Here is a 17395-nt window from a genome sequence, read left to right as displayed (position 1 = left end):
AATCCGTAGGACTTTGGTGTGCTTGTGTGTGGCCAAGTCCATTCGTCCGGAAAGTCTGTTGGAAATCCGTCGAAAGTCCATCGGGAAGACCAAGTCCATCAAAGTCTGATCGTGTGTATGCGGCATAAGGTGTAGATCTAAAATGAGTGGAAGCTCTGCTGATTTTATCATCCAATCATGTGCAAGCTGTTTTTTATTTTCCTCGCATGTCCCCCTCAGACCTACAGTAACTTTACTTCCACGTGTACTTTCAGTACAAAGTGGATTTTCCTTTAGTAAATAACCCCCAATATGTTGTTCAGAAATTTAAAAAACACAATAAAATTCCTAGAAAAGAAAAGAGAGTAGAGAATTGTTAATGAGTAAAAATACAAAAAATATGAAAGGATACTTCTTAAATGCATTCTGTATGAATAACGCAGGCGTACAGTCAATTTATATAAAGCAGGCGCAAAATAAAATTAGTAAGTCAAGGAGGGGAAAGAAATTGCAATCAGAAAGAGATAGTAAAGAGATATGGAGCGCCAATGAGCAGGTTCGAGATGTCAAAACAAAATTATAAAATGAGGAAAACACTGAAATGTTTGAACATTTTTTATTTTTTTTATGTTGTTGTTCACTTTAAGCTGCCAAAATTTTGAAGTGAAGAGTGGTGAGCTTGGGAATGAAAGAGAGAGAGAGAGAAAGGGGTGGAGAGTATGAGAGAAAGAGAGGGAGAGAGAGAGAGGGAGACAAGAGACTAAACAGCCCGTGATCTTGATGTGGAAACGATCAAACTTGTTATGAATGGATTAGTAGCAACAGCAAGAGAAGCTGCACAGCCAGATAACAGCGTGCCAACCTAGGTAATATAAGCGCTTGCAAGCCTAGGTAAGAGCATGCTGCTGATTTTATGAATGAAGTGCTGTCCTCCCACACTCAGCTGACTGTCTGTGTCTGTGAACTGGTGACCCTGCATCTCTGTCCTATCTCTCACTTCACCAGCATTTTTTGCTTTCTGTTTTCTCTCTACATTGTGTGTTATCCCTGATCTCCCTAATCCAACCTCTATCCTCTCTGCGGTCTCCCTATTTTTTTTTTTTTTTTATATATATATTTACTTGTCATGTCAATTTGCTCTGTAAGTATTAAAGAACAAGTGCTTAGGCGCCCCTGACAAACCTTGCATCAGTTACATTACCCTCTTGTGAAGGCATATCTGATTGCAAGCTCTTGCGCACCAACATGTGTTGCATACCTTCAAAAAGTGCAAATCAATTAACAATTAATTTGCAGTGCTACCTTTGTAAGCAGAGACAGCCACAAAGCTTTGAATATTATTTCATAGATGTAGAGACCATTATGTTTATCCTTTATTTCCATCAATTGCATAATTCTGCTTGATTTTACTTTTTCTTCTCTGTTTGTTTTAGCAACACCTCCATGTGCCTGTCTTTCCAGTATCTTTTTTCCCCTCTCTCTCTCCCTTGCTTTTTTTTTTTTTTCTTCTCCTGGAGAATGAATAAAGTAGTACAGTATGTGCAAACGTAAATCAGAGCTTAGCATGGGGGTCTGAAGAGGGGCATGGAGATTTTATTTTTGTACTCTGCAACTGTGACTTGTCGTTTTCCAAGGCAAGCAGGTGTGAAAGCAGTAATGTTCCCGGAGATCTGAACAGCACTCATCAAAACAAGTCGTGAGTAAGCGTAGTAAATAGCGAGTTATTTATTTATTTTTAAGGAAAGAGAAGGGATTAGCTCATCCTGATATGTAAAAAAAAAAAAAACACCTGAATAGGGACCTGCTGCCGAGAAGAGGGGGTTGCATAGCGAGAAAGGAGGAGCCTGAAACAGAAAAAAAAAAAAAGGGGGGGCGAAATGAGGAGAGGAGATCCTGAGTATGAATAGGAGGAAGGGGGGGACAGAAAAAGGGGCACCTAGAGGGGGCAGAGGGGAACAAGTGAGAAAAAAACTGAGATAAAAGGGACACAGAGATGTAGTCGTAAAGGAGACGAGAAAAGGAAAGGAGCTTCTGTTACTTTATCCAACAGGAGTTCTAGGTAGGTCAGTAGACACATGCAACGTGTATGCAACATGATGCTGAAACAGATATACACCCAACCAGATGAGATGCGCTGGCTGTTGACTCACTTTCCAGATGAAAAGAACCACTAGAGCTCATTCATTGACAGACTGCCTATACTGAGAGCAGTGGTACTCAGCTGTCTGGTAAAGTATCTAGAGTTTATTAACCAACTGATGGAAGCAACTGATTTCATTTGTCCCAGGTATGTGAAAAATATTCTTCTGCCTGTGATGACGGATGATCAAAGCATGTTTTGTCTTTCTGGTGATTATAGCAGTTATCATGCAAAGTCTAGTTTGGAAAAGAGAGGGATGGAGGACCACAGCAAACAGGGATGTCTGCAGTAGCATTTTAGGATTCCTCCTTCCATCTTCAATGCTCTACCTTACGTATTAAATTGAATGATTTTTATTGTGGTCATATCGTAATAAATGCATCAAAGTGAACCTGTTGTTTGTGAAACAAGATCACAGTATTTTAGAGTAAAATAAAAATAAAAATATAGAAATCACTTAAATGTTATTTACAGGGGGTATCAGCCTATAGCAGAAGGCTGCTAGGACACTGGAGGTAATTATTCAAAAAAGGCTGCTTCCACGCTGGGGGTTATTTACGAAAGGCAAATCCACTTTGCACTACAAGTGCACTTGGAAGCGCAGTCGCCCTAAATCTAAGGGGTAGATCTAAAATGAATGGAAGCTCTGCTGATTTTATCATCCAATCATGTGCAAGCTAAAATGCTGTTTTTTATTTTCCTTGCATGTCCCCCTTCGGATCTATAGCGACTTTACTTCCAAGTGCACTTTCTGTGCAAAGTGGATTTTCCTTTAGTAAATAACCCCCATTGACTTTAGTATTACAGTGTAATATAAATTCAGGCACAGATAGACAAAAAAATAAAAATATCAGCGCTGGGATTAACCTGCAGGTAGAACAGACCTATATCAATCCCTATATTAAGGGATAGCCCAATAATACTTCACACTATATACACAGCGCTGACCTGTAACATCAATGTTTTACAGGTCAGCGCTCTGTATATAGTGTGAATTAGTACAGATAGACGAAAACTCTCTTTTAATTATTGAACTGCTACGTTTCTAATGCATGTGTTTCTTGGGTTCAGATTGCCATTAAGTGAGTGAGTAAATCTAATGATATAAATTGTGCCTCTAATTAATCTTGATTTCCAAGCTTAGTCCTTCCTTTCTGGACTATGGGGGTTATTTACGAAAGGCAAATTCACTTTGCACTACAAGTGCAAACTACAAGTGCACTTGAAAGTGCACTGAAAGTGCACTTGGAAATGCAGTCGCTGTAAATCTGAGGGGTAGATCTGAAATGAGGTGAAGCTCTGCTGATTTTGTCATCCAATCATGTGCAAGCTATAATGCTGTTTTTTATTTTCCTTGCATGTCCCCCTCGGATCTACGACTGCACTTCCAAGCGCACTTTCAGTGCAATTTCAAGTGCACTTTGCTCTTGTAGTGCAAAGTGGATTTTCCTTTTGTAAATAACCCCTAATGTTTTACAAATGCGAAAACACAATTTTATTTACGTGTTTTGTGGCAATTATTTATTTATGTACTTATATAGCTCCTTCTCTATTGAAATAATAGAAATTGCAATATAAAAACCATACGTTTTAGGTTCTGGTTGAACAGCAACACTCCAAATAGGTTCATACTATAAATTATTTAAAGTGACAGTGCTGTGGGAAGAACATACACTTATATAGACGCCGTCAATTTACACAGCGTGTATTTCACATGTAATGCACTGATTTCAACTAGTTGTCAATAAGGGGGTTTAAATTTCTCGTTGACATGCAAAATCAATGAGACATAGTAAGCCATAATAACCGATATGACTTCAGTTTCCATCCGTTTGGATGCATCAATGAATGATGATTTTGGACTCCTTGCTGTAGATTAGTTCATTCTATACATCTGTCTCTGTCTTATTAAATGATGTGCTTTTTAATTTGCTGCTTAAATCAAACTACAAGGAGAATTGCTAATACACAAAAGTATTAGAAAAGGTTAAATAGATGCGTAAATGACACAAGAAAAGAAGAAAAGGCCAATTTCCCTATCAGCAGAGTAACCTATGGGTTTACTTCATTGTAGTTTTAATTTAGAAGGCAATATATAAGGATGTATGAGTCTGTACATAAGCTGCTGCCTGGAACAGCTGACGGCGCACTTGCTGGAAGTGTAGGACAGCTCTGACTAATGTAATGTATAAGTGACACTCTAAGAGCACAGCCGTACAGGAAGCATGCAGGGGCAAGGGCACAAATCCACAATTCATGATCAGAGCTGAGAAATGTTCAGCAAAGCGTGAGGCAAATAATACACTAATTAAGAACCTAAAAAAGCATGTAATATGAATATAGAGGCAGAGCTGATGAATAACTAGACTGCTCATTAAGCTGCCTGAATATTTTGCTATCAGAGTTGTCTTGTGCTTTGTTACCTTAAAGCGCAACTCCAGCCAAATGTTGAGTAGAGTAGGTAAGGTCAGATCCTCTGTCCGATTTTTATCGCTGCTTGTTCCTCCGTTGGTGTACTGGTTCTGATCTTTGGTCTCTGCCCTATTTTAAAGTTACAAAATTAAAAAAGTTGTGAATGTTTTTGCTGTAGTTAGACTTTATGTAGTGCGGCATCTGCCAGTTTAATCAAACGAAACTGCATTATAATAGCAACCCAAGCGTTGATAGGTTTACATGTATTGATACGATAACCTTTCAGACTGGGTTTATACTGCTGTGATGAGCCCCACTGCATTACTGTGCAAAGTACATGTGATTCTGTGCAGTGCGATTTGAGCCCATCATTTTGCATGGCTCAAATTGCACTGCATTCACACAAAAAAGGTGCAGGAACCTTTTATTTTCACCACACTGAAATCAGGTCACATGGGTGTTCATACCTATGCGATCCGATTCAAGCCAACGCACTGCGTTCTGTGACCTGCTTTTGGGGTGTCATTAACTTAAAGGCTCGGTACACATATATGTGAATTGGATATAGTTTTCTACGGCAGTGTTTCTCAACTCCAGTCCCCAAGGTGCCCCAACAGGTCATGTTTTCAGGATTTTCCTCAGATGAAACAGCTGTTGTAATTACTATGGCAGTGAAACTGATCAAATCACCTGTGCAAAATAATGGAGAGCCTGAAAACATGACCTGTCGGGGTGCCTTGAGGACTGGAGTTGAGAAATACTGATCTATGGAACCGGTTCAATACAAGCAGGGCCCTCTGATTCCTCTTGTACCAAATTGTAATGTAACTGTAATGTCTGCCATCATGTTGGAAAGCGCTGCGCAAACTGTTGGCGCTATATAAAACTGTATAATATAATAATAATATATCTGTGGCCAGCCGCAGTGCGTTTTTTAAAAGAGTCCTGTACTATTTTAGGTCTGGTTCAGGTGCGATTTCAAGTGTCATACACTTAACAAATTCACACCTGAACCGCTGAACGAAACTGCATCGGACTCCTTTGAAAAATCGCACTGAAACTGTGCTTAGACATATTTGAACCGAGCCTTAATTGACAACCGCAACAGATCACATGAACACAGTGCTAAACGCAGCAATTCCTGTGCGTTTCCCACATTGCATCAGTGTGAACCGAGCCTCGAGGCACTAAGAGATCAGGTATATACAGAAAAAAACTGTTTTGCTAATAATTTGCTCATTTATTTATAATGTTGGCATTAAGGACTTTGCTTCCAATTTGATGAAGTGCATTTAAAGATAATTCGTTTGTTTCAGGTTTAAAATGATTGCAAGTCGGCAGATAACCTGACAAATATCAGGCAGACTTTTCAAAAGCACGGAAAATCATTCTCATCAGAAATTCTTTGTTTAAAACATTTCTATACCACTAATGTATATGATCAGAATGTATGATTTAATAGAAAACTGATCAATTCCCCTGTAGCAATTGCTTGCATTTGAAAGTCATGTAGAACTTGTGTGTAAGGATGAGCTCAGGCGTGTTCGCACACTCCACGTGCAGAGCCCGCCAGGAAGTCGGCGCAGCGCTGCGCTAATCACAGGCAGTGAGACATTGCCCCGATGCGTGGCTGCAGAGATCAGGGGAATGTCTCACTGCCTGTGATTAGCGCAGCGCTGCGCCGACTTCCTGGCAGGCTCTGCACGTGGAGCATGTGAACACGCCTGAGCTCATCCTTACTTGTGTGTATGATCAAATGTTCATAACAGGCAACAAAATCCTCCTAAGGTCAGGCTTAGAGCTTGTGTAGATGGACCTCAGACTCAAGTCGGGTCAATTGTAATATTCTTTCAGGTGTTCTGAGATGCTCTGATGTACATTTAGGTTGCTTTGATTGGCCTTTCAGATGTTTCTGATTTTCAATAAGCTGATTTAAGCTACTTTTCATGCTGTGTTTTATAGGAAGGAAAAGAAGTTCAGACACAAACAAAATCTCATGTATATTAGCCCTTAGAAATAAAAAATACACACCTGATTGGTGTTTTATATCCACTGTTTCCTTGCATCGGCCACATAATAAGCTAACATTATATTTGCAATATTACCAAAGCTGCATACTTCAGCCACCTTCATTAACTCGTATAGATGGTGAATGGCTACTAATTTAGATCTGAACGCCAAGCAAACAGATAACAGTTCTCCTGATCCAGACACCCAAATTAAACAGAACAGCCAGGTCCTGCAATCCCTGAAAACCCTATACAGAATGCATATGGACATGAATACAGAAGTAGATCAATGAGATCATTACTCTGCTATCTCCTCTCACAAAGCTAAAAAGGACAGCACTGTGCAATACAGAAGTGCCTGACTGATTTATAGAGATAATGCTTCTGTGTGAGAGAAAAAACAGGCTTTGGAATATAGCATCAAAATAAATAATGAATATCAATAAACTGTTTTAAATTGCCATACAAGTACATATTTGAAATCAAATCTTTATTATTTTTTGCCAATAGCATGGTGTTGGTGGATTTCTGCCAGTCTCAGTCTGTGTCACATCCCTCCAGTTTGTGTCTTAGAATTAGAGGGAGGTGAAGCCTCCATTAGTATACATATAATATCCCACCCCTAATGTGTTTAGCTGGTAAGCGGACATGGAGCAGAAGGGAGGGAGTAGGCTGTCATTTACCACTGTGTATACGCCCACATGTGTGACTCTATATCCACATGAGCTGCTCAGATGTAATAGAGAGGAAATGCTCAGAATAGAAACTCACTGCAAACTGAGCAGAGCTGCCAACACAGCTGTGAAAAGCCCCTAGCTGGATTTGGGACTTAGACAGGGGGCGATAGAAAGCAGCAGGATCAACCAGGTTTTTTTGCAGAATTAAAAAACAAATCTAATGATGCGTACACATGAGCGGAATGTCTGACAGAAAAAGTCAGATGGGAGCTTTTCATCGTATATTCCGATCGCGTGTATGTCCCATCAGACTTTTTACGCCGAAAATTCTGATGGACCTAATAAATGGGACATGTTCTAAATATTTCGGACAGAACCAATTCTTATCGGGAAAACCGCTTGTCTGTATGCTGTTCCGACGTACCAAAAACGATGCATGCTCTGAAGCAAGTATGAGACAGAAGCTATTGGCTACTGGCTATTGAACTTCCTTTTTCTAGTCCCATCATACGTGTTGTACGTCAACGCGTTCTTAACGGTCGGACTTTAGTGTGATCGTGTGTATGCAAGACAGTTTCAGCAGAATTCCATTGGAACTCTGTCGGAAAAACCTTCAGAGTTTATTCTGACGGGAAAACCGGTCGTGTGTACAGGGCATCATAGTGACTGAGTGAGTATAAACAGCATATAATACACCATTTACTGGTAGTTTTTATGGTGTGAGTTTAGTGACACTTTAAAGTATAACTAAAGGCAAACCTTTATTTTGGTTTTGGAAAGAGTGGAGAGCGATTTAAACATCTGTCAACATTTTGTTGCTGTCTGTGCCCATGTAAGGGAGATTCACCCTCTCTATTTGTTCTGTTTATCACTGAGAGTGAACGAAAATCCTCAGAAAAGAAAGTGGACATGAGTGACAACCAGGGATTCCCTTACTTTTAAGGGAATTCTTCTCACTTCCTGTTTTGGCTATGGGACAGAAAATTGAAAATCTCTCCAATAAGTCACAGATGTCACTGACAGATGTCACTGTCTGGTTATAACTCTCCCTTTACTCTATCCAAATTAAAAAAGTTTCGCCTTTTGTTCTACTTTAAGGTGTAACTCCAGTTTTGTACAGAGTGGGAACAGGTTAAAACTAGTCAGAATTGTATTGCTGTCTGAGGTCTCCATAGGGAGATTAACCTTCAATGTCTACCCTAGTGATAATACTGTCAATGGGATGGAATACGAGAAAGCCTACAATGGGTCTGATAAAAAGCTAATAGGGGGCTCTAGCCTTCCTCTAATCTGCTAAAAAGGGTGTTTTATTGCTGCCTGTGTCCCTGGGGCAAGTTAGGCCCCAGGGACACAGGGGCTGAATATCAGCTGGTATCAGCCAGTTTCTGTTAAACATTTCGTCAGTGTGTAGTTGTCTTTTCGACAGAAGCCTGACTAACGACTGGCTTTTGTAAAAGGACTATGCTTGAAAACCATCATTTGATCAGTGCTCACAGCCAATGGCTGCGAGTGCAGAATAGTACATTCTGGTGGTGGGGGGAGCTGGGCCCATAAGCTATAATGGGGCCTGATATGTGCCAGGTGAACTGCCCTATAAACTTGACCTATGAGATTCATTCGTTGGAGAAGCTGGCATCTCTTAAAGTGATATTAAAGCTTTATAATATAACTCAATGTGGTTGACCTAATAGCATCAAGTCAAACACTAACAGCGCTTTTACTGCTTATTGGTGGAACTACCAGTCCCCTGTTCCCACCATGCAGTTAGACTTGGTTAATTGCAATATGATTTTCTTAATAATCATTAATAACCAGTATAAATACTTTAAGAACTTTCAAACACATGAATATATAAATAAATCACAGTCCAGCAATAATCAGTCCAGCACACAAAAGTGACGGAGTCCTTTCCAACTTTCTATGTGATAGCAGCATACATCAGAGGGATAATCTTCCCATGTGTGTAGATATGCGTGAGAGAAATCCTACACCTTCACCAGTTTTTCACCGCTATGTGTATCCACACAAATGGCCGCTTACCAGAAGCTATCTGCTTTTGAGCCTATCTCTGCTGCATACGATCCAGCTGTCTGTTCCTGTGTCCTCCGTTTATGTTGCACTCATTGTACATGGACATGTAAGAAATGCAAGGGGTCTAATATAGTGTAGTATCCTTTATTAGCAATACCCGTCTCCCCCCTTATAAATGCGCTTACTTTAAAACTATCAGTTAAAAGCATGTAAAAATGGATGTCAGCTACACAGAACAAGCTTCTAACCAGCCTGGCGGTGATGTGGTGATGTGGAGCAAGGGTAAGTAGGTAGTCTGATAGAAACACTTCAAGAGTCTAAACCCCAGCCACAAATGAAGGACCTATTTCCTGGTTAACAGGTCCCATTGAATCATCTGAACCTATCTACTTCTCTATATGGGGTGCCAGTTACAGCTACTGCTGACAGACCTGGAAGACACCAGTCTGGCAATTCTATGCAGGTGATGAGGAGCCCCATAATACTAAATCTTCATCCTTCAATGAGGAGACATACTGTGGACTCCAAGCGAGAAAGCTAAATCATGGCTATCACCCCCAGTGTCATCAGACATAAAGGCAAGGTCATTAGACCAAGTGTGCAGAGCACTCCCAGGTACTTTGAAAGGTAATGTGCCAAGTGCACAAGGGTTATGTCCTACAGATTTGGTTAAGAAGCTGACCTTCAGGAGAATCCCCTGTCGAAACAGTAACTGACTGACCTGAGGATTCAGATGGAGGAGCCCATCTCATCATGAAGGGGGAGGCATTTCTCTCAGTGACATAGACTGAGGGGTAGTGCCAGGAACTACCTGGTCCAATGAGACCTCCTGGATGCCTTGTCCTTGAGTCAAGTCTTCAGCTATAGAAGTAGGGCTGCAAATGATAGATCCCTGAGAAGGTAGAAATCCAGCTAGGAGGGAATTCCTTGGATACCCCACCTACCCTGAAGGTTGATGGAGGGGAGATGCCTGTTACAAATTATTTTCTAATCTCAATAGAGACCAAACCACTTGAGCAAATATAGCCTACGCTCTAAATGGAGACTCACAGGTACCAACATCAGGCAACAGGTAGGCTGGAGAAGCGAAGCTTACAGGCCCAGAGAGACTTGAGCTACAAGAATCCTGAAAAACTATTTTTTTCACAGAAGACCCTATCAATATTTCACAATAGGAGTGCAAGGATGCTAGGATAGACCTCAGATTCAGTGCAGTCAGTCCATAGTGACTGGAACAGCTTAGAACTGAGGTCCTTGTCAAGCAAGGGGATAGTAGGAAATGTTTTAGGACAACCTTGAATGTTGGGAAATCTCTCAACAGAAGTAGAAGGCTGAAGGGCACCAGGTACCATAAACCAGCTAAACAGTGTCTAAAAACAAAGAATTCTCCCGACACGAGGTGGGAGTGTCTGTGTGGGGTAACATCCTACCAGACGAATTCCTATTACAATAGGAACACACAAACTCAGGGTATGGAGTACCTGGAACAGCCTGGCAAGAGACCCTGTTAAGAGTAGTAACATTCAAAGCTGAAAGGCAATTAGAGGAGAAGCCCAATTCAAAGGTTAAATCAGGGAACTACAGGGAGTTTTCAAATGCCTAGAAAGTAAACTGCCCAAGTATTCATCAAAATTCTCAAACTGTCCCCCACTTGTAGAAGTGGGGTTATGCCTTCATGCAGACGTGTTAACAGCAAAATGAATTAAAGTCAGGCCTCAAACCTAAGGCCTCAATGGCCTCAACAACTGCTTAATGATTGGAAAGGGAGAAGCCAAATCCACTACCAGATGTGTTGCTAAATACAGTGTCAAACTGGGATTTAAGACTAGAACAAAAGTGCCTGTCAGTGGCATAGGCCACTGGTCTCTATACTCCTTTGGAAAGGGGAAAGCTCCAAAACACTTCTGAGGAGGGCCCAAGATCCTGGGGGATGTTCTCAGTCATCATACAGAAATTACTCAAATAGTGTTTAGTGGTTATAGTGGGTAGGTCTTTGTCACTATAGGATCTCTGAAACACCCAAGGCCTGAAATACCAGGCTGATCCTACAAGCACAAAGTGGTATGCAGCATTTAAATGCTAGAAACAACCCCCTACATATCTGGGGTACCCACAGGAAAATAAGACACAGTTTCATTAAAGATAAAAAGAGAAAAGGAAAGTTTCATCTAAGTACAGCATAAAATCAAAAATGTATTGAACTTCAGGGGCGGAGACCTGTCGCAGGCTACTATGATGGCAAGGAACAACCTAGTTCCAATCACTAAAATCCTGTGCAACCATAAAATAAATTTTAAGTGGGTGTTTCCAATCAAACTAATTGTAGAAACAACGAATCCTCTGTGATGTTTCTGGAAAAGGGCCTGGAGCTTCTGCGCAATTGGGGCCTTTTACCAAGCACTGAGGCTGGCAATCCTAACACACCTCCACCAGCCAGGAACCCCTATGTAGTGACATAACACCTGTGGATGATGTCCTTGTTACGGCATTACATCTGGAGAATTATGCTATGAGTGTTAGTCTCCGGAGTTTCTATAATAAATGCCTTGCACCATTTTCATTATACAATACTTTACAAGTTACACTTCCCATTGTGCGGCTGACTGTAATGATTCTACCCTCTATGATTATTTACAGGGCAGTCCTTTATTCAAATCTTTTAAGGTAGCTGTTATGAACCCGTTTTGTGTATTGTTGTTTTTATGTGTCTGACTATTATGAAAGTACATCTAGTTGTGCACTTAATCTTCAGTTACCCATCTCCTCTCAATCCACCAGTTCCAGGTTTTTATGAGCTAATGCTCCTACCAAGCATAATAGAGTATTAGTAGCCATAAAGGACTCTGTTGCTTTTACCTTAATGGACAAATGTATTGACGAACAACCAACGTAGATATATCATATTAGTGGCTGAGTTCAACAATACTAAATCAATTCTGGTGAATCTGTATGCTCCCAACAAAAATACCCTATGCAATTTTTCCGTAAGGTTTTAAAACTAGATAAGCAAATACAGGAGGGCAATATAATCATTTGTGGTGATTATAATATGATGTTGAATGCATCTATGGACTCCTAGTGCTATGCGGAGGCAGCAAGATTTAGGTCCACTTTGCTTTAAGGAGGAACTTTATGATCCCTGGCGCTGCCTTCATACCACAGAGAAGGACTTTACCCATTAATCTGCTGTGCATAATAACTATTCTACAATTGATTCCTTTCCCATGGATAAATATATATTACGGTGTGTGTCTAAAGTGTACATCCACAATATCACATGGTCTGACCATTCTACAATAATCTTAGATATCAAAGACTCACACAAAGGTTCCAATACTGCATTGTGGCATAATAACATATTTCTTCTGTCTCATCCTAAACATAGACCATGTTTTATTCTTACCAACGATGGAAATAGTTCCTCCACTATGGTATGGTGTGCCCATAAGGCATTTATGAGGGGTATGTTAATACAATTGGCCTCTCTGGAAATGAAACAAAAGCTGCATAGCATATCGCAACTACATAATGAGATAGCTGAATTGGAAGCCCATCACAAGAAAGCCCACTCTGTTTAAGCCGCTCTTCTGCCACGTCTTACTGGTTGTAGAAATGACCTGCGGCAGGCTTTAAAATCGAACTATGACAAATATCTTAAACGCTTGAAGCTATCTCATTACTCTGAAAGCAATAAAGCAGCAAAGTCTTAGCAATGCAATTAAAACAGCGTCAAGTGAGAACTAACCTTAAACACTACAAGAAAAACTCTACTTTTTTACAAACTGCAGGACATAGCAAATGCGTTTAGGGAATACCAAGAATCCCTTTACAATCTTAATAAAGTTTCTGATACTTACCAACCATCTGAGGCAGATATAGTGGACTTTCTTAAACCTTGACATCTTCTCACTATAGCTGCAGAGGCCCTCCAACAACTTAATAAACCGATTAATATTGGGGAATTGTTGGCAGTAATCAAAGAGTTGCCATTACATAAATCCCCTGGAGTTGATGGCTTTTCAGCCTAATACTATAAAGCCTTTACACCTAACAAAATTTTTTAATGATACAGCAGCTTTGGGTTCTTTCCCATAGAGATTCTCCAAGCCATAATAGTGACTCCTTTGAAATCAAGGAAAGACCGTACTATTCCACAGAACTTTCAGCCTATATCTACTGATTTCAAGATCCATGCTAAAATACTTGCCAATCGAATGATGGGGGTTACTCCACTTACATTAGGGTTAGAGCAAGTTGGTTTTGTTAAAGGCATTCAGGCACCTGATAGGACCAGGAGAATGATTGACCTGATCAGATTTGAGGAATTAACGAAAAAAACTCACATATTTTTAGTTTAGCCCTAGATGCCGAAAAGGCTTTCAACAGGGTACAGTACACCTTGAATACCTTTCCCAGACCTTGTCGAAATTTGGGCTAGCAGGATTTATCCAATTGGCAATTATGTTCCTTTACACTTATTCTACAGCTCAAGTATTTACCTCAGGAATGCTGCCCACCAAATTTCAACTGACGAATGGCACTCACTAGGAATGCCCCCTTTCTCCAATAATTGTTTCCCTGATCATTGAGCCCTTGGCAGAGAATATTAGATCCCACATCTCCATACTGAGAATTAGAAGAGGCAGAAGTGACGATATTATAGTGAAACTATCGGATCCCGACATGAGAAATGTCATGGTTTGGCAAAATCTTCTACTGCAAGGTAAACACATCTAAGTGTTAAGCCTCATACACACTATCCGATTTTCTGCTGATTTTTGTCTTCAGCTTTCCCAAAACCATATAATATGAGGTCAAACCTTAGGAGTTTCAATGTGTATGCAATCAGGCAGGCCCGTGCACTACATGGTTTTCATAAATCAGCAGAAAATATGATAGTGTGTATGGGGCTTTAGACTCTCCCTGAGGGCACCCCCCTCTAATGTAGTCTTCTAAAATCTATATTTCTTTGCAACTGTGACAATCCATCTGACACATATCTGGGCATACAGTTAACCTCCCCGATATCTAATTTGTACTCATTTGTACTAAATTTTCCTAAGCTTCTTGACCATGTTGAAATGACTCAAATAGGTAAAACCCAAATTTCTTGGATAGGGAGAATTACATCCTACAAAATGCAGATATTGCCTTAACTAATATATTGTTTTAGATCTCTCCCTTTTCCCAACTCTCCACAGTTTTTCTCCATTGAGACTACATTAATTTAAGCCAGAATCCTTCCCCCTATGTTGAAGGAATTGTCACCAAGTAGGGAAAGCTACGCCACATCTTATGGGGGTGTGACATTCTCTAGGAGTTCAGGAAGGAAGTTTCTTTACTTATCTCAGATATCACCGGTATACACACACCTATAACACCAAGTTTAATGCTTTTTAGCTACCCCAAAACCACTAGAATTGTGGTAATTCACATATTATCTGCTCAGCAGAAGATTTCTCTTTGAGAATGTAAGCTCTTGTAATCAGGCTTCTTATCCATCATGCAATGGTGGAATTTGAAGTAGGCTGTCCCTTTCAAGAGCAGAACAAGCAGGGAATCTAGCTGTCTGGCTGGAGCAGTAGCCTTGGGGTACACTCATAACTCTTCATAACTACTTCCAGGCTATGTAGAGGGATTTATTTTTTCATGCTTAGGAGCAGGGCATAAGAATTGAAGGACTATTTCCTCACTGAGGTGGAATGCTGAGAATGCTTTTGGGAGAAAGGATGGGTGTAAAATAATCTTGTCATTGTGAAGTACTGTATAAGAAAAGGCTCTTTACCTGAAAGGGCAGCCAGTTTAGAAACACATCTTGAAGACATGATAGAGACCTACTTTGAATAAGCGATTCTTCAGGGGGTATCCCTAATAAGTTCAAAGGGTGGTTTCTGCAGGGTAGAGAGAACCAGGTTGAGATTCCAAGGAAGCACAGGGTGCTGCGGGGGGTATAAGTTGCACTTGAACAAAGGTTTTTACAATGAAGAGTGATGCCAAAGGCTATTGAAAAGGAATGGATAAGCCAAGACCTGAAGTTTAAGAGTACTTAATGCTGATTTTTAGTCAAGATCTGTGGCCAAGTCCACAATCTCCTGCAGCCACAGTCTAGTTCAGAGCTGATTACTACAGTAGTAGCTGGTGGCATGTATTGTGTGAATAACAATCATTCAAAAAGGCACAAGCCGATAATAGCATGTCGCCAGCTATTACACTAGTTTATCTTTGACAGATGTATTAGCTGTCAGCATGTGCTGTTGTCAGCTTGTGTTTTTGTGAATGACTAGCACTGTTCCCTTAGCATCTTTAATTCATACACAAGCCACTGGTTACTACTGTAGGAATTCCCTCTAAACTAGCTAGTGGCTGTGGGAGATTGCAGGCTCACTTTTTTAAGGTCAAACCCGAGGCTGTGTCACAGCTCTAGACCTGAAAAATCAGAGCCCAGTGTCTAAAGGACACATTCCAGGCAAGCTTGCATTTGTGCAACAGAGGCAGGGTAAAGCCTCTGTATGTTATGCTATGTAGAGACCAGCTAAAGTAGGGAAGTAACAGGAACTCACAAATTAAGTAACTGAAAAAAAAATCTACGGTAAGTTAAAAAACAGCTAGGTAAAAAGGGAATTGATTAGGTTTTCAACTGAGCTGACAAGAAGGTGTCTATCTTCCTATTAGCAAAACACTGAGGCATCCTGGACATTAGAGAGATTATACTGACCCATAACATACCACCAAGGCAACAAAGGAGAGGCTCAAGAAGAAGCACATTAAGGTCATGGATTGGCCTAGTCAGTCTCCAGACCCTAATCCTATAGAAAATTTATGGAGGGAGCTGAAACTTCGTGTTGCCAAGACACAGCCAAGAAACCTTTAGGATTTAGAGAAGATCTGTAAAGAAACGTGGGCCAAAATCCCTCCTGAGATGTGCGCAAATGTTATCAACTACAAGAAACGTCTTACCTCTGTACCTGGCAACAAAGGTTTCTCCACCAAATACTAAGTTGTGTTTTGCTTGGGGATCAAATACCATATTAATCGGCGTATAACACGCACTTTTCCCCCTGAAAATAGGGGGTAAATCACATGTGTGTGTTATAGGACGATATGTTACCTGGCTGCCTCGGAGGGGAGGGGGGCGAGCGCCGTCTCATTACACTAAGCCAGGATTTCCTATGTACTCAGCACTCGCAGTCACACACAGTTCCGCTTCTTGGACCAGCTCTTAGGATAGACGTCACATGTCCCGGCATTGGACTAGTGTTCTGTCGAGGAGGTGGGACTGTGTGTGAGCGCCAAGCTAAACTTTAGACAGACATACCATATAAGATACAAAAGAATGCAGCTCTGTAATCATTATTAAACTTTTAAATTTATTTTTCAATGCAAACAGCACAAGTACCAATCTTTGACCTTGTATAGGCCTCTTGCAGTCCCTATATAGCAGAGATGGAGTGTGGAAGGAGGAAGCAACCAATCAGTTCATGTGATGAAAAAAAGCATGTTCATAAGAAGAGAAAGCAAAGTGACAGATGTGCTCACCTCCCTGCTTCTCCCTGTACTGTCCAGTTAAAGACTGTGGCAGGTCCATGATGACCTGGGTCAGAGGAAGTCAGATGATTGATGCTGGCCATCAGACTGAGGACATCTAGGGGTAGAAAAAGTACTGCAAAGGAAATCTCTGCATGGAAGCTGAATAATGCGGCAAAAGCTGTTTTATGCTATTGTATCTCTTATTTTTATCTTGACATTACAAGTTCTGCTTTAAAGCTTGGTGTGGGAAACACCATGCTGACAGTGACTTCAAGATTAAAACTCTATACTTATTCCAAAACATTACTGAATATGTGACGTGTTTAGCACAATTTCCATAGATTTTTTATGACACCAGTGTCATAATACAGAGATTAGCTTTGAATGGAAAATGTATGATATTCTTTAACAGAATAAAAAAAAATCGCAGGCACAAAAAAACTCTCATGTGATGTTGCCTTTAGGCTAGGACCACACAAGAGCTTTTCATGCCTGCAATTTCTCTCCCAAAAAGCACTGCATGTCTGCTGAGATCACAGCATTTCCCAATTACTTCTCCGCTGATTTGAAGCAAGAATTATAAGCTTAGTAAAGAGATGTCACTCTGCATAAATGTGAAT

At 40.6% G+C, this 17395-nt stretch overlaps 1 protein-coding gene across 3 annotated transcripts in view; it reads left to right on the top strand.

The window, feature by feature from the left end:
• Positions 1–718: 718 nt before the first annotated feature.
• PAPPA2 (pappalysin 2) overlaps positions 719–17395 on the top strand; it is a 366677-nt gene continuing 350000 nt past the window's right edge. The window contains exon 1 of one of the 3 annotated variants that reach the window (XM_077453193.1): positions 719–845. The gene's annotated coding sequence lies outside the window, so the exon portion shown is untranslated. Of the gene's footprint in view, positions 871–1966; positions 2267–17395 lie in introns of those variants that run through there. The other 2 variants (XM_077453192.1, XM_077453191.1) reach the window with 2 other exon arrangements.

This window comes from Lithobates pipiens, unplaced genomic scaffold, assembly GCF_037356315.1.
Source record: "Lithobates pipiens isolate NorthernLeopardFrog02 unplaced genomic scaffold, aLitPip1_a1.2 Scaffold_23, whole genome shotgun sequence".
Taxonomy (NCBI): domain Eukaryota; kingdom Metazoa; phylum Chordata; class Amphibia; order Anura; family Ranidae; genus Lithobates; species Lithobates pipiens.
The sequence above is the reverse complement of the archived record's forward strand: the minus strand, read 5'-3'. Positions and strand labels throughout refer to the sequence as shown.